Below are 19,836 nucleotides of genomic sequence, written 5' to 3'. Positions count from 1 at the left end.
CTTCAGTTTTTGATTGCATTTATCACTGACGTTATGAAGATTGCTAAATAAATTTTTATGTATTTAAAATATTTCTAGGTCACTTTTTAAAATATAATATAATTTATAAGAACTGGCAATATTTATAGACATAAAAAAAAATAAACATATATGAGAGTAAAAAAGTTTGAATATCGAATGAAATCTTCGCGCGTTTTTTGCTTTATCATTCCCGAATCGCCGAAACGTCCTCGGTTTGAGAGTATCGGCATACTACTGAATGAACGCTTTTCCCAGAAGAGAGAGTGAGACACATTGAGCCGGAAAGAGATAGCATTACAAACGTAGCTTCGTTTTATTAAGAGAAAAGTCGAGTTCTCTGCTACAATATTTAAAACTATTTCTGCAATTCCTATTATCTTAATATTAAGCGTCAGTTATTGTATAGAAATAAAGTAGGATTTTAATAGGCGCTTTTTCGCTTACGTTTATCAATTACGATGAAACCATTGTACTTACAACATAGTTAACGCTGTAAAGAAAATAATAATATATCATCGTTTAGTAGTTCGTAAATATATAATCAGTTTCTGTTTCCTTTCTCTCTCTCTCTCAGCTGAAGAGAATTTTAGACAAAGCTAAGTACCTTATACACAACCTAAAGGTAACAAATTAATATATCGTTGGATAAACTAAAGCCGCTAGTGAAGCTCTAATGTGCGTGTATGACGTGCGAGTCACGGGAAATTGAATCGTAAATAAGAAATTAACCGTGACCAATAAAACATTTCCGAACTAGGTTTATGGTGTCAGCTCCAATACCTTTAATTAAGGAAAAAATAGTTTTATCACGTTTGACTAATTAAAGGCGAATCGAGAAACTAGACAAGTTACTATTGCGGTCATATTTTATTAATAGTACATTAGTATAAATTAATACTTATATGTATATATGCGTTAAAGGTAACTACAGGCACAAGGGACATAACATCTTAGTTCCCAAGGTTGGTGGCAAATTGGCGATGTAAGGGTATAGTTAATACCTATTTCTTACAGCGCCATTATCTATGGGCCGTGTTGATCACTTACCATCAGGTGGCCCATATGCTCTTTTTTTTTGTCTTATGTCTTAAAAATCGCGCTGTTGTGGATTTTCGGACATCTAGGTGGTGCGGGTGATATTTGGAATTTTGACGAGATGTCCGAAGGTCAAATTCAGCAGCCGGGATTAATCCGAACAATTCCTCGGAACATTCCCCGTGATAAATTCTGTAGAAGATGCAGAGCGATCCAACATCTCTACGCAAAGCCAAAGGATCAAGCAGATCGGAAAGGGCTTGATCGTCGATAATTCGAGCCGCTCTATGTTGGATACGGTCAAATGGAAGGAGCTGGTACTGGGGAGCACCCACCCAGAGGTGAGAGCAGTATTCCATGTGAGGCCGAATTTGCGCCTTGTATTTAGACGATGGGCCGACGTGAAATACTGTCTTGCCTTGCTGAGCACTCCGAGCTTTTTTGATGCCAATTTGGCTTTGCCTTCCAACTGACCGCGGAACTGAACAAGGCTCGAAACATCGACGCCAAGTATTCCGATACTAGCTGTGGCGGCTAACGGAATGTTCTCGAATCGTGGAGATACGACAAATGGTGTTTTTTTAGCAATTAACGCGCAAACTTGCGTCTTTTTGGGGTTGAGATGGACTAGGTTTAGCTCACACAAATAATGCCATAAAAAATGTTAAAGGCTGGTTATATTGTTCATTACTTAATATAAGTGTATTAAGTTATAACTTTGTCTGTTCCTAGATCAATCATATTACTGCAAAATCATTTTATTTTTTACTCACACTTTTAGTCTGAAAGAAATCTCTCAACGAAGTAAGCTTTCTTTGAGAAATAATATATCGTCTAAAACCGTATATTTGGAGTATTTATTTATTACATATATATCTTGTTAAAGATGATATAAGTGAGCAAACACACGTGCGTTCTCCGCCCTCACTTCATATGCCTTCAAAATGATCCGACACTAACAATAATGACTTCACTTTATTATATATATTTTTTTACCTTCAGATGATCTCTCCGATATCTTTAGCGGTATCGCTGTCTAGGAGTTTGAGCCTTTCATTTTAATTTACGAAAACCTCAAAATTATCTGTATTATTCCTATACATTAAAAAATTTAACTTTTTTGTTTTGTTAGATCATTTCAGAATATATTTATAAATAAATCTTAATATTCCATTATTCATAAAAAATTGTGAAGATATATTTTTGTTTTGGTGATAATAATTAATCTTTAAAAATATATACATTGACTAACACAATGTTGGCTGAAGCTCAGTGATTTTTAAAAAAGCGTAATTACATTATTGTTCCTGTGTTCCGTATTTCGTAATCGTATTCAATGTTCAACCAATAGCTCTGATTTCTAACTTGCATTTTTTTTTAGCATAAGCAGCCTGTAAATTTTCCAACTGCTGGGCTAAAGGCCTCTTCTGCCTTTGAAGAGAAGGTTTGGAGGATATTCCACCACGCTGCTCCAATGCGGGTTGGCGGAATATACATGTGGCAGAATTTCGTTGAAATTAGACACGTGCAGGTTTCCTCACGATGTTTTCCTTCACCGCCGAGCACGAGATGAATTATAAACACAAATTAAGCACATGAAAATCGGTTAAGATGCACGCTTTCTAACCACTGGGCCATCTCGGCTCCTTGCTTGCATATTATATATTAAAATTACATTTATTTTGTACAGCTTTAAAGTCCAACATCGTCTTTTGAACCACCAGTTGATCATAGCCGTTGGTGTATTTAGTCGCATGAACTATTTATTAAATTGGAAACGTCCATCAAGGAATAGTATCTATTTCATAATATCAATCAAAGCGGTGTATAGAACTCACTGAACTGGTTGAGCGATAGACTTCACGCGGTCGTTGTAATATCGCGAAAAACGATATTAATATAATTATTATTTATTATAAAAAAATATTTCGTGCAGGTCTACGAAAGGCCCGATCGAAACCTATCCACAATTATAGATTGTTAAAAAATATTATTTTTTATACATATATCTGCAAAATTCGTATAATAGAGATATTTCGATAATATATCCATAAAATTCAATGACATCACAGTTCAACGAGCGGCCATGTTTGACGTTTACGGGTGCGTACAGAAATTGTGTTTCAAGTAATAAGTTCGTGCAGTGATAATTAGTATATTTATATTTGTTTCGTTCTATTTATTTTACCCGGGTTTTAATCTATTAATGACAACTTTAATTTGTCTAGTAAAATAGATACTGTGGTGTTCCAAGCCTAACCGAGACTTAAGACCTTAAATTCGACCTTAATCCTATATACAACCATTGTCATAAAATTCACGGCAATGTAACAAACACCATTTTTTTATGTTGTTATAATACCTCCACCGACGTGCTGTCCGAGACGTTATGATATCATGCTTTTTATAAAATTATATAACAACAATTTACAAATAATACAATAATGTTTATTTTAATGTGTAACTAATGTAAAAAGTTAACATTAAAGACGACGACTTCTTCATTGACTCGGAGTTTGTCGTTGTTGAATAATGTAAGGAACATTACTGAATAAAGACAAACTCCGACTGATGACAAGCGTTTATTATTAATCAACGTTATCAAATAATCTAAGTTTGGTTTTATAATATATTTATATTAATAATTAATTTATAATATATCTATATTTAATGACACCTTGAAATATACAACTAGTAAGAAATTATTAAAGTTTTCATTAAAAAAATACTTTAAAAATAATTCATCATTTTATCTACGGGTTACTACGTCATATAATGTGGAAAAATATAATTGATCACCATTTGACTTTTATTAATATTAAAACGTCAAATGTGCAAATTAGCCACCTGAGGAAATTCACACGATCTTTGACACTGGTGATGATTAATCGTTTCACACAACGCGAAGTCGCTGCCAACCGGCTGATTTGTTGTTAATTTTGTCTGTTATTGTGTTTAATAACACAAAAGAAGTTACTCCTGGTATTTATAATTGCAATAGAGGGCTCATTATCATCATTCATACGCCTTAAAAAAATGTAAAAAAATATAATTGCGCTAGGCTTAATTGAATAAAAGTTCAACAACAACAGCTGCCATCTAGTGGCGATTGCAAAAAAGTGAATACTATAAATATGCACAACCTCGTTAAAGAAAAACATATATGTGCCAATTTTCATAGTAACAGGTCCAACAGTGTTGATGCCTATTAATATCATACATATATAATATTATCCAACTTGTCAGATATATAAAAATACATCAGACAACTTGAATTGTACCGGTTTGATAAAAAATATATATTTTTAATGTATTAAGTTAAAAAATTACTCGATCGCAGCGCGAACAGATCCAATGCAAACCGTCCAAGAACCCACGCAAACATGCACAAAATCAAAATTGGTACAGTTGTTTAAGAGGAGTTCAGTGACATACACACATACAGAATCGTATTATATAAAGATTAATCAAAAGTGAAAATCAACAATCAATCAATCTGGGATATTAAGGAACTTGGTGATTTATCTTCAAGCCGTTTACGTATCGCTTTTACGGAACTACGAATTCAGAAAAACGTTGTAACTCAGCCAAGACACTTGTCATTAGAACACGGTTTGAGCAATATTTATGTGTTAGGTATAAAAAATATAATAATAGAGTTTTCTCGCGTGGGTATTGGTCGAGGAGAAAGACTGACTTTGCCTTTGTCATTCAATTATCAATACAACATAATTATAATTATTATGATCAAGTAAATAACGAAAGCCTATAAAAATAAAAACATGTACCGGGTGTTCCGTAGCGGCTTCCTTATTTGTGATATATCGGAATTTATTTATTTGCGCTGAAAATAAATTATCAATAAATAAATATTATTTAAAATAAATTAAAATAGAGATTTTTTAATGTAAACAATATCTTATGTTACTATAATTAATTATTTGCATGTAATTAAAAACTATTTTTATAAAATACCTTTTTAAGATAATGATCTATAGCAAACTAAGGCCTCTGCTTTTACTATGACGGGCCAGAGGTATCAACCACACTGTTCCGAAGCGGGTCGGTGGATATATGTGGCAGATGTTTTTCTTCAAATGCAATGTTAGGATAGAACCCGCAATCTTCTGTTGATATTCTAGCCACTGGGCCATCTTTAAGACGGAAAACATCGTGAGGAGACCTGCATGTGTCTAATTCTGACACATGTGTATTCCACCAACCCGCATTGGAGCAGCGTGGTTGAATATGAGGAGTCCTTTAGCCCAGCAGTGGGAAATTTACGGGCTGTTAATGTAATGTAATGTAAAATGTGAATAAGTATGTTTAGCTTAGTATTTTATTCTCTAGGAAGAGAATATCGGCTGGTAATGAAAAAGATAACTCCACACACTTCGTTTTACTGAGTTATTTGAAGAAAAATGTTTGTATCAATAAATTAAGACGGACAAATGGGCCGCCTAGCGCTGTAAGAAATATTAACCATTCCTTACATCGCCAATGATCCGTCATGATGCACAGTTCACAGTTTTGTGACTCTGAGTGTTGTTTGTAATGAAGCTCGTCTACCTTAAATTCATTATATTAATACGAGAGTAGAACTTACAGGTAATATTAACTTGTTATGTAATTATGCTAAACCTTAGCCGTTCTCGAATGCCATTGATCTTTTTCACTATTATCGCTTGAGATGCAGAAAAATATTTGTTCTCGAGATGATGAATTCTTAAGACTGAATTAAAATGAACTTAGCGTTCAATGGCCCTTAAATATTACCGAAACGCAACGAACCATTCTTTTGAAACCTTGATACCATTTTCTTTGACCTTGAACTTCGGAAGTGATTACACGAGCCACTTAAATATTTTCACAGATAATGAAGTAATATTATTGATTTTCAAAGCTATTAATTTTAAATAAATATGCTATAAATGTATATATGTATCATATCGTTTTTATCAAAAAAATTACTACTGGATTAAGGTCTCCTCTCCATTTGATGAGAAAGTCTAGAGCGTATCCCTCCACGCTTTGACCCAATTCGGGTTGAACACACGTGGCAGATTCACATCCGACACATGCAAATTTCCTTACGACATTTTCCGTCTCCACCGAGCCCGAGATGAATTATAAATTGAGCTTATGAAAAGTCAGTGGTGCTTCCTTGGGTTTGAACTAGCAATTATTGGTTAAGATTCTCGTATTCTAACGTCTGAGCCATCTCGGCTCACATATTTATAATTTATAGTATCTACTTGAAAATATTTGATAAAGGATGTGCTCTTGATGTAACAGTCTAGTTCAATATGATTATGTAATCATAAGTTAATCTACATAGAATATTCTAGAAGATTATAATAATAAACTCAATAAAATAAAACAAAGATATGAGGCGCTTAACGCTCCTAATTTTCTATAATCATATAAACTTATAACATCTATACTAGTATGTAAAGCTGCAGGCTATGTTTGTTTGCCTTTGATAGCCCATTTATTGAGAAACGTGTAGACTATATAACATTTCATTCACTAATATCATCACCACCATCATAATTTCCATATACTTTATTACATTAAAATCTTTACTGGTTTATATTAAAATTCTGAAAAATAGATATTCAGAAACCATTCACATTACAATGTTTACGATGCAAAGTAAATTAATTAGCTTCGATAAATAAGTTTATAGAGGTCGAATAAATAGTCAGTCACATAGTAGTCGGAAATTCGTGCATTTGGTCATTTTTGCCTGGGGTATTACACCCCCCCCTCCCCTAATTACCCCCTTTAAAACAAGTATTACGCTTAATTGGATGCTAAATATATTTTTCACCTTTAAACAAATACGATAAGATTTCACGTCACGCTTTAACGAGATAACGAACTCTAAAATAAATAAAAGATTCCGTCCCATTCCTTTAAGTCAAATGACATAACCTTTTCGTTTGACAACGGAATCCAAATTATCATATTAATTTAAGCTGAAAATATGCATGTATTTAATCATTACATAGAAATTTCTACCATATCGTAAATCGTTATAGAGTTGAAATTTGTTTGGGACTTTATTTCATGCGAATGAATTTTTAATAAGTGAAAAATTTTGATATATAAAAATGATTACGAAAACGATATAGTCGTCTAAATACAAGATAGATTAATTTAAAATTGTATATAATCTATAATGTAAATAATATACGCGTTATTAGCGATTTCTTGGCATGAGTTTTTGTAAACAATTCAATGTAACAAAACATGTAAAAATTATTTGATTTAATGTTATTATTTTCCAATTTAGAACATTCTATTCGCCTGATGTAATTTTCTTATTATTTTGATATATTGCACCCAACACACATTTCTATACGAACTATATTGTAAAATTGAAAGGCTTGTTATGCATTAAAAATAGAGTCTATTAAACGAACGTTGTACGACGAATAGCCCAATTATTGAAAAAGACTATGTAAAACACTAACACATATGGAGGAATGAGGACCATGTTGTGAGAAAGGTATTGAAATTGGATGTGGATGGATATAGAGGTAGGGGACGACCCAAGAAACGATGGATGGATTGTGTGAAAGATGATATGGTTGGAAAGAATGTTACTTGTGAGATGACGTCTGACAGAGAAGTATTGAAGAAGAAGACATGCTGCGCCGACCCCAAGTAAAATTGGGATAAGGGCAGGAGGATGGATGAAGGATGAATGGATGGAGGCGGAGCAGTAACGCTATGATAAAACTCTGTAAAACACCTAGAATGATACGAAATTTTATTGCCTGATTACACGTTTCCAATACAATGTACTTTAAGGAGTAATTATCTGTAGGGCTATGTGCAGGTCCATCTAGGTCAATATCACCGACTTATCAGACATTTTACTGCCAAACCGCAATACTTAGATTGATTGTGTTCAGTAAATGTACAATAACTATTTTTTTTATTAATATTTACATATTATAATTGTTTATAAAAAATATGGCTCAGTTTTACTCGGCTAGATTGCGTTTATGAGACAAGAGGGCCCAGTGATTGGAACACGTGGTAATCGAAGACGAGACGACGTAAGTGCGGCCGAATTTGTGAAAAATATCGTGTAAGAGCGTTTTCACATTATCCGATCCGGTGTCGGTGTCGGACGACGATAGCCGACAGCCCATAGCTGAGACCATGTACTATTTTCACATAATATGTGAAATATTATTTCCGACAAAATCTTTCCTCATCAAATCATCATCATCAAAGCAGACTATAACATAACAGAAAACTTTATTTACTGTGGCTATAGTAGACACAGTAAATAAAGTTTATTTGAGACGCAAAAAATTATCTGTACAAAGAAAGTGTTGGACACATCCCATTGTGGAAGCTAGATGATCAGGTAGCATTTCAACATTTTTACATTCAGCAAGCTACAAAACGCATCTAAAACAAACACGCAAAATGGCCGCCGCGCATAAGGCTCTGCGCACACAGTGACAATTTAAATGGACTTACAACCAATATCGTCTGACAGCGGTATCCGATGGTGTCGCCAACACATCGGTGTCAGCTCCGATATCCGATATCAGATCGGACAATATGAAAGACAGATACATATTTTATACATTTAACTTTCTCCGATATCGTATCGGCGCCCTACACCGATATGGGATGAAAATTTTCCAAAAAAATGTGCTCAAATAATTCAATTAATGAACGTATTACTTATTCATGTTGCCTAGTTACATTTGAAATATAGTAACGCTTCTTCTTTTCTAAATATTTTTTGTTATATCATCTGAATGTATTAATTAAAAGTACATTATTATGTTTAACAAAACAGTTTTATTATGTTAACTCGTCTTCAAGAAACATCTTAATGGCTTTTGATTTCATTTATTAGCCTTTGTAAGAATGTTCACAGCTTCAATATAAAAATTATCAAAGTTTTTGTTTCAGGTTGGTTCGTTAACAGAATAATTCATCTCTGCAATATTAAAAACTACCTAATTTAATTTTTTACGATACGAATAAATGGGTCACCGCCAATAAATATTAAATCCCTTCATCGCCAATGCGCCACCAACCTCGGGAACCAAGATGTTATGTACCTTGTGCCTGTATTTACGCTTGCTCTCTCGCTCTTCGAACCCAAATACGACAATACTGAGTAATGCTGTTTGGTGGTAGAACATCTGATGATCGGGTGATACCTACCCAGATGGGCATGCTCAGAGCCCTACCGCCAAGTTTTTTGTTATTTTGTACTATTGGGCTAAGATCTCTCCTATTTGGACGGAGGTTTGGAGTAAATGTTGCCACGCTGCTTAATATCATTTAAATAAAACGCATGCAGGTTTTCTCACGGTGATTTCCTTCTGGCACGAAATGAGTTATAAGGTTATATAAGGTTTAAAGCATATTCTACTACGCTGCTCCAATGCAGATTGGTGGAATACACATGTGGCAGAATTTCGTTGAAATTAGACACATGCAGGTTTCCTTACGATGTTTTCCTTCACCGCCGAGCACGAGATAAATTATAAACACAATCTAGTTCATAGTATTATGTATTAAATATAATCTAATCACAGTCTACTTCATAGTATTATGTTTTAAATATAGCTTTGTGATAATGCTCCAAATGTTTAGACTGATTTTTATTCCACGATAGTATTTGGACTAATTAAATAAAAAAAAAAATTTTTTTTTTTAGTTGAACGAAGTTCCGTCGTTGTGATTTATAAACACAATAACATTGACTAATGCGATAGGAAAGGGATAAATATTATGTAAGCACTTTGAGTAAAACTAAACTTATATACCTTGAAATTATGTATTAAATTCGTGCGTAAGTCATTTATATAAATTAATTTAATAAACATAAATTATTTCATAATACTAACAGAACCCTTATGTATTGAATTATTGTATGATAATATTCAACCAAAAACCTTCTCAGAAATACGCTACTTATACAAATTTCGTACCAAAATATTCAGTAATTTTGCGTGATGGTTGTTCAAAAATAATTATCAATTTATAGATATACATTGTACAGGTAATATATATACTTTATTACTTATGAATTCTAGATGGCGTTGTGTCAAGTCTTAGACATTTCTACATCGCGATGGCATAATTCGCTAATAAATTTATATAGAAACTATGGAAAGATACAAAATGAATATGGTTGTAAGCGAGTAAACATAAACATTAGCGTAAACATTTTAGTGATATGCAAGATCCGTAGGATCGAGTGAGCTAGATGTTTGTAGATAGATGGGTTATTTATTATAATTTAAATGAACATAATTTATTGTAATCTTTCCACCAACCAGCATTGGAGCAGCGTGGTTAAGTGGTGGAATATGCTCCAAGCCTCTTCTTAAAGGGAGGCCTTAGCCCAGCAGTGGAAATTTACAGGCTGCTAATGTAAATGTATGCAAAATTTAATGTATTGTAATCTTATATTATTATATAATAACAATTTTAGAAGGATGTTAAACAATTCTGCATTTCTTCTTTCAAATGTTACATCAATAATGACAGAAAGAGACAATCGGTGTTAAATTAGGCACCCGTTAATTTTGATTACAACTAAAACAATAAAATATTAACAATAGCGAAGGATGTAGCATAAAATCTTATACAGAAAATTGTTTTTCATAATTATATAAAAATGTTTAAAAAGTCTTCATTATAATAATATCAAGGTTAATATTCAAATGTTATAAAAATATACGCTGCCTTTTAAAGACTTTTTTTATTTACTTTCATCAAAGAAATATCACTTTATTCGAAATATAATTTGTAAAATTCGTCCTAAATAAACGTTACAAAAATCTCTTAGACGCTTTATCGTCCAATTTGGCTCGTGTATGCAAGAAACAAGGTTATGATTCCCTCTGATTAGTTTACATAAGAGATCAAACCCCGACTTCATTTGCCAATGGAGTAAAGTCTATATTGAGTTATCATATATAATCCTTTAGTGTATGAATTACAAAGTACAGCTATTGACAATATTATCTTTACTGGTCATATTTTAATTTAAAAGAAAAGAAAAAACATATAATCGTGTTTAAAAATATCAGCGTCAGGGAGATATAGTATATATAATTATTTTTCATAACTTGGTCTTATTAATAACGATGATAATGGTTATGATATATTTATGTTATATATGTCGCCGGGTTAAATTTGCCAGATGAATAGGAGACGTAAGGATAAGCTTATACCGCAAAGTTTACGACTCTGCAAAGTAAATAAATCCTTCTTGGTGCAAGATATTCTATAATAAAATTCCGTATATATTACTAACTTTGTCCATTCATAAATTCAAATCGTTTGTTAAAAACACATTAATAAATAAACATGATATAGATGATAAAAAAGCGTGGTGCTAATACTTGTTGATTTTCAGGATATTATATAAATATATATAAGGGTATTTAACTAACATAATAAATTTAAAATGTGCGTAAAGAATAACTTAGTACTAGTACTGTACAATGACAATCCAAAGGTGTCAGTGTAATTTTTTACTAAGCGTCGCCTGACCGCGTCGCGTGACCTGAATGATCAGCCAATTCATCTTCCCTTTAAAGAAAATAGGGATATTCCTGAAAAGAAGTTTGTATATCAACCATATCATAAAAGTCTAAATCTAATGACCGATACCTAAACGATTATTATGCATAGGAGATAGTGTGCAATCTTTGCCCAAGCAACTGTGATATTCCATCCGGGGTGTTTAGCAATAAAACACTCCCAATATTTATATATCTTAAATAAATCACTCTAAATGACATTTACATTTAAATTAATTAATAAATTGATATATTTTGATATGATAAATCACATGATATATGAGATGATAAATCACAAAATAATATTAAGAATTACACATAGGTACATAAATAAAATATTTCGCCTAATATTTATTATGATACGCCATTTTGATACGAGTGTCTTAAAATTTTTATAATTGTTATTGTCAGAGTCGTGTTCTGAATGAGTTTCGAGTTTTTTTCTTACAGAATACCTCTACAGGTTTCTTTTATTTGACTGACAATTACATTAAGAGTCGAATATTTTAAATATTTAATTTGTTTTATTCGATACAGGTGGCGGTGGATATTTAAATATGATATTATTATTTTATTTATTATAATATGTTATAGATATAAGCACCCACACGTATATTTAAATGAGGCCATAAATATTCACTAACCATTAATACGAAATGGTTGACTGATTTCCGTTCTCAAAGCAAATAGTATATATTTCATTTAAGCTTCACCGTACATTACGTTACGTTATAATCATCTTGTGATTTGATTATCTAAATATAAACATATTTAAATGTCTACGAATTCAATACACACTTTTGTAAAAGCCTTTACGAAGACGTTGAACGGGGGAGGAAACAATGATGTTTTGCCAGTGAATGTTTACATAATTATCATAATAATTAATATCCTTGTTACCCGTCCTAATTACTCATGCTTAAGCAAATTAATTAACATATTTCAATATTGAATGTTTTCAAACACATTTCAAGTGGTACGTTACGTTTAAATTTGACAGACCATCGCCGCGACAAATAAATCCACTCTCAGAGGTAAAATATAATATTGTTAAATAACTTGTTTCTGGATAAGTTAATTGATCTTTTCTATGTGGGTTAATTTACTCTACAACTTTTTCTTTAAACATAATATTTTTTATTTACGATTTTTTATTTTTTATTTTGAAATAAGATATTATGTATAACACTTTTTAATAATAATTCACATAACAACTGTTACGTTTTAGTTAGATTGTATCGTGAACGAATATTCCTCGCCTACGTAACTATTATATCGAATACTAATACCTTGTAACCACCTGTATATGACATCACACTGTTTCACTGCTTGATCGTAGCATCCATGTAAGATATATTATATATATCGTATATATAGTAGAATTTCACATATTATGTTCAAGAGTACTGTTGAGGTAATCTTGGATCACTGAGCGTGACAATTGTATTATGTTACAGTCATTTAGATTATACAGCTATTTATATAATTATCGGTGATTATATATAACTACTAAATTGTCTAGACTATGTGATGAATCAGTCACCTTATCCAAATATTATTTACAACAGAAGTTCAAGTTTAGTCAAAGTAGTAAAACGGACTTAGACGAGGTCCGATTTCATTGAGAAAAAAAAACTTTGGCGACAGTGGTCAGATGTTAAATTAGTTATAATAGACACATAATACATTTTACAATGACAAGTAACATTATACAACATTGCACGTGATATAGCCAGCAGTGAAAACAAGTGATGACGTAGTGATCAAAATTCTTGATGTAAGCCGCGCTTAAGCCGATCATAAAGACGCAGTCAAATTTTCTTGGAATACAGAATGAATGTGTTAGTTAGGCACCTACTAATTATAGGATTTAGAATCATCTTTACTTAAGTAATCGGTTCAGTATTTGCAAAGAAATAATAAATAGATATTCTCTAATGTAACTACATAAGAGAAAATTTAAAAAACAGTCACATTTTGGCGGCCAACGATTACAGCATTGCAACTGTACTGGCCTCTTGGCCAGTTACACAAGATGTGTGTCACAAAAGACCAAGAGTAAATAATGATTATTTTATATCCTTAAAGTAACAACTACCATCTCACGAACACCTAAAATCTACCCCTAAACTTTGTAAAGTTGATGTAGCTGTGATTTTAATTGCGTTATCAGTTTCTTTTTTTTTATGTCATTGGTTGGAGGTCGAGCATATGGGCCACCTGATGTTAAGTGGTCACCACCGCCCATAGACAAAGGCGCTGTAAGAAATATTAACCATTCCTTGCATCACCTATGCGCCACCAACCTTGGGAACTAAGATGTTATGTCCCTTGTGCCTGTGATTACACTGGCTCACTCACCCTTCTAACCGGAACACAACAATACAGAGTACTAATGTTGTCTTAGATTTTCGCGATTATTACACATTGAAATAAAACTAGTTTTTAACGGATTTAATCGCGTATATTAATTATTTTAACATCCCGACGTTTCGAGCACTTTGCAGTGTTCGTGACCACGAACGAAATCCGTTAAAAACTAGTTTTATTTCAATACAGAGTACTGTTATTTGGCGGTAGAATATCTGATGAGTGGGTGGTACCTACCCAGACGGGCTTGCACAAAGCCCTACCACCAAGTAGGTGGTAGGGCTTAAGCCAGTAGGGTAACCAGTTTCATGATTAAGCCAAATAAATATTTACTTATAGTATGCATTGTATATGTATGAAAAAGTTACAGTTCAATTTTAATCAAATGAAAACAAAAATGTAATATTTTCCATTTTTTTGTGAAACTATTGCTTCCACGTGAGTTTCATATCTTGGCAAACGATATGAAAACGTACGATGTTATGTTAAATATAAAAAAAATCTCACCAACTTTACGAATTAAACGAACAAATACATGAGATTGAAAGGCGAAACAAAATTGAACGTTTATCACACAAACTGAAATGTTTTAGAATTCAGAAACTTTTTTGTACCGTGCTGTTTCAGAATTCCGTACGGTACACGTTTTTAATTTGTATTAAATTCATGTTTCTCGAAACTCAAACGTTATTTGTGTAAAATAATTTAAATCTGCAATCTTGTTTATGACACTATTGTGTTGTATTTTAATTGGCTGTCTCGTTGATCTGGTGCTAGATATAACGCTACAGATCTAGAGATCCAAAATTATCAGTAGTAGCCCGTGGGCTAGGAGTTCCTTGAAAATTCAGTGGTTCAAAAGATGCACGCGTTCTAACCACTGGGCCATCTCAGCTACATCATCATTATCATTTTATTATTATAAAAAGTGCAATTATAAGTGAAAAATATTGCAAAGTGTATAATTAATTTATTCCAAACCAGTTCATCGGAACCGAAAAAGCAGTAATAATCACTACTTAGTATAAAATAAGGTCGCTTCCCGCTGCCTGCCCCTATGTATGCTTAGATCTTAAAAATTACGCAACGGATTTTGATGCAGTTTGCTTTTATTGATAGAGTGATTCGAGGAGAAGATTTATATATATAACACATGCATTATATAGTTGAGAAATACTGATAATTTTAGAGGTTTCTAAGGTGATGTCGTAAATAAACACATGTTTTGCGCTTAAATTGCAATCGCGGCTGAATTCTACGAGATAGATCAGTATTGTACACCTTAAAACGATCTTCAAAAAAGTCCGCGATGATATACGTCTATTTGTTAGGGATAACCCACATTGCACCCGTGCGAAGCCGGGGCGGGTCGATAAAATGTAGTTGATACGATAGAATGATCATCGAATTCTTTGAAATTCAATTATTAATGAAAAAGAATTCAAGTATTAATGGTGAAAAAGCCTATATACTCTTGGTTTCCATCTCGTCCGTCATGTCAGTTGGTTAATCTCATCCTGTTTGTATGCGGTCATATCCATTTGCCGGAATTATTGATTTATCACTTCGTAGAAAAATATACCCTAATCTACTTGTATTAACTGCTGGTGATAATTAATAGAAGCTATGAAACAAATTAATGTACCGCAAATCAAGTTTTAAGAGGGCTTATTCCAATTATCGCTTGTCAAATTGTGTCATTTCCGAACTTGTGCATGAATAGTCACAACTACTATATCAAGCCAGTCGATATAAAGCATCGTGATGCTAACATTATTTAATCCGTATATATTATCTATTACAATTATATATTAGAAAATAAAGTGACATACATAGTAAATTACTGAAAGAATTATAACATATTAGATACACAATTAATATAAAACAATAATAACTTAAAGTAAAATATTAAAATCGATTGTAACTCATAGGAACCGTAAATTTTACGGTGTGTACGATTTCTTAAGAAATATTACTATCAAATTTTGTCGTCAAAACTTGTAGTTCGACTCTTGTATGACAAGCAAATTCTACAAAGAAAAATATTATTCTAACCTTTTATTATTGTCGTCTAATTATAAATGGCAACTAAATTATGAGTTCATAAACAAATACAATTAATTAAAGACACTTTTTTAAATTTAACTTAAGGTTTTTATTTAAGGTAGGTAGGTTACAATAAGTAATGTACGCGTGGTACCAGTTCTGAAAAACCAATATTAAATAAAAATACAATTAAATTAAGTCTTTTTTTAGTCTTTATGTATACCGAGTAACAGTTTACTAAGAAAATAGTTTCGACGAGCGATATGTCCTACCTTTGTGAGCGCTCAGCGCGGAATACCAATTTAAGCGTTGAATTACTGTTGACAGGTAATTTGGAAAAAAATATAATTAATCTTAATTTAAATCAAAAAAATATTTTTTCCGTAAAACTCATTTGAACTTTATAATTTATATGTTTTCGTTACTTTATTTCTCAAAAATAATATAGAAATGCATTTTATGGGCAAAACTTTATCAAATCACACCGAATTGTAAAATTTAACTAAAAAGCTAAACCTTGGTATAATATTTTTTGTTTAAGTATCTGATAAATATTCGGCTCACAAACGGTTAATCGGGCATAAAAGCTCTTAACAGCGATCAAGGCACAAATGTAAGCAGTGACCCGAGCTTACTGTAAATCTTTTATAAAATAAACTTCGATTTAAAAACGATTTATTTGTATATAATACTTATATGTATCATAAGAATATTATATTAAATGTGAAAATTTTTAATGAATTAAGGATTAAATTTGGCACACAGATAGTTTATATCACTATCAGTATAAATATACTACATAATAATACTATTTTATATAAAAACTTAACTTCTTCCTGACAGATCGTCTGCGTGAACTTCAAAGGTCTTCGAAGTTAGAAAATAGAGAGAAAAAGTGTGTAAGATTTAAGAATAATACTATAAAAGTATGTTTTATAAGTGATAGAGTCATCTCCTGGATGAATCAAATATTTCTATACTATTATATTCTATAGATATTGGTCCCCAATTGCCAAAATTGCCCCTAAAGATGTACACAACAGTCCGTAGATGGCGCTGAAAGAATATTATTTATTATTTACTTGTATCCTTGTTATTATTTAAAATAACGTAACATCATAGTTGCCTTAGTTGGAGTTTTGATAATTTAATCGATGGTTAGTATTTTTTATAGTGATGATGTCTAAGAGTAAGGATTTCTACGCCTTAGCAGAGAGATTAAGACAAAATAATCAAAAATTCTTAGTATTAATGTTAGATTTAAGCTCGTAATCGTATAAATATTGACGATTTAAAAATGCTTTATTTTAAAGTTTACTTGTATATAAAGTACTTTTGATTTGAATTGATTTGGTAATGGTGGCACTATCCAATCTGTAGTAACTAGGTAGATTTTAAATAATAGCAAATATATTCAAGAAATCTACGAACCTATTTCCTGGTTCCGCTCTGGTGAGCGTTAAACATCTATAGTCAGATTGAAATAAATAAGAGATAGTAACACATATCTGACACACTATAAAAAGCTCTAACTTTTAAATATTTTGTTTTTGTGGCTTGGATTGGTTCCACCCTTTATTTTATTGTTACACATAAAAATTTTGTATATCTGTGTTGCCATTGTAATTTTTATTCAGTCAGATTAATAATGGGCAGCAGGGAAATGGTATCTTAGATATTATGTCAACGATATTATTTATCTTCGGAAGAAGTAGATTTGCTCTCCCAAAAAAATAAAAAAGATGCGTACTTATGGTACGCACGTGAGAAGCTATACTTTTTCAATGTTATTAAAAATATTTTTTAATCACGTTCATCAATCTATTAATTAATTATAATAAAAGCATGATTATTGTCACGATAAATAAAACTTCTCCTTTTTTCGCAACTTCTATAACTTTTACTCATAAATTTAAACAATCTTATTAAAATTTGTAATAAAATAAACTTTTTATAATCAGAGAAATTGTAGGAAGGAGAAGCTTAGGAAGGAGTTTCATCATATAGTTACCGTGTCACGTGCGCACGTATATTAACTTACACTATCATATTCTCATACCACACCAAAAGAGGTATAACTTCAAAAAAGAACAAAGACTATACAATCGAAACCTTCAAATGAAACCGCATTTACTTGATATCAACTGTTTATTTACATAGCGTTTATTATAGTTACATACATTACATTACATAAACATATTTATTTTATGTAAAGAACATTTTTAATTAAAACATAGTTTAATTTCAACGATTTACGCATACTATTATGCATCACTTACAGTTGAATAACGCGTTCTTGTTTATACAATAATATTCGAAGACAACCAAGCGTGATAGCTAACAAACGGAGGTTTGCAGTGACCGTAGACAAACATATATAATACTTATTTACATAGTCGTCGATGCCTCTTTAAGTCTCTTATTATATTAATATTTCCCTTCACTTCAAAAATTAAACTCATTAATTTAAATAAGGATTTACAAAAGTTTCATGAGTTGCATGACGACCATATCGCTAAAGCAACGATCCCTTACAGGCTACATTTAGGCAGAAGATTATAAAATATTTATGAAGGGCACAGACTTGTTAAAAACTTGACGATTTTTGTTTTATGTATTAGGTAGGCAGGCCGGCAAATGGACCATCTGATGTTAAGTGGTCACCACCACACATAGAAATTGGCGCTGTTAATTTCATTATCACATCGCCAAAATGCCACCAACTTGGGAACTATGACGTCATTTCTCTTGTTTCTGTAGTTTCACTGGCTCATTCACCCCTCAAGCCGGAACACAACATATATCATGTATCAACAAAAGTATCAACTATTTTGTTGAGACGATGGTTTAATGCTATTCTTGGCTCTGTCGTTATCCAATTGGACATACCCAGTATATTTTAAATTACTGACAAAAATTATTATTATAATATTTTAAGAAGACGCTGTGACGTCGTTTGCTTTTGTGTGTATACGATGTGTTTATACATTATGTACATCAAAATTAACCAACGTAAGCTTTGTCAGTACAGAATTGGCTGTCGATTGGTCTCAAGTGAAAAGCAACTTCGGCTTTTAAAAGGCATTTAGGACGCTACCCTACTTCGCTTCGCTTAGTTGTATATGGTCACTATGTTATTATTGGAATGACTGCGACTGATTTGAAATACATTAAGAATACAACTGATATAACCACTACAACAAATAGATATTTATTTAGAATATAAATATATAAAAAATAATAATGGAATCTTTATTGACGTTTTAAACCAAATAAAATTGCACGAGTGAGGTTACAGGAAAACCCGCCGAAGTGGGCTGTGATGGTAGTTCTTACCATTTAATTTTACTAAACGAAATCATAGTAAACTATGTTCTGAGATTAAAAGTAGCAACGAACCTTCAATAATTATTTCGATATAAAACTAAAATCGATTTTTAAATATTGACTAGAATTATTAATCTTAATTTTATATTCATTTATATAACATAACATTTTATTTATAAATTAAATATCTTAAAAAATACATAAGAAAATAATAAATTATAAACCTAGATTAAAGATTAAATAATAATACATCTTAACGATATTTGCTTATATGTTACATTCTCATTACAATTTAGAAAACTATTTCATATCAATTAATTTAAACACCTTTGTCATATAAATGCATAAACAAATATATAATCTTATTTCTTCTTATTATAATAATTTATTTCACTTATATTAAGTTAAACGTCAAGACGTTACAGATGTCTTGAGGTCGAAGTTCTCTTTATAAAAA

The sequence above is a fragment of the Vanessa atalanta genome, chromosome 5 (genome assembly GCF_905147765.1).
Source record: "Vanessa atalanta chromosome 5, ilVanAtal1.2, whole genome shotgun sequence".
NCBI classification, from domain to species: Eukaryota; Metazoa; Arthropoda; class Insecta; order Lepidoptera; family Nymphalidae; genus Vanessa; species Vanessa atalanta.
The sequence above is the reverse complement of the archived record's forward strand: the minus strand, read 5'-3'. Positions refer to the sequence as shown.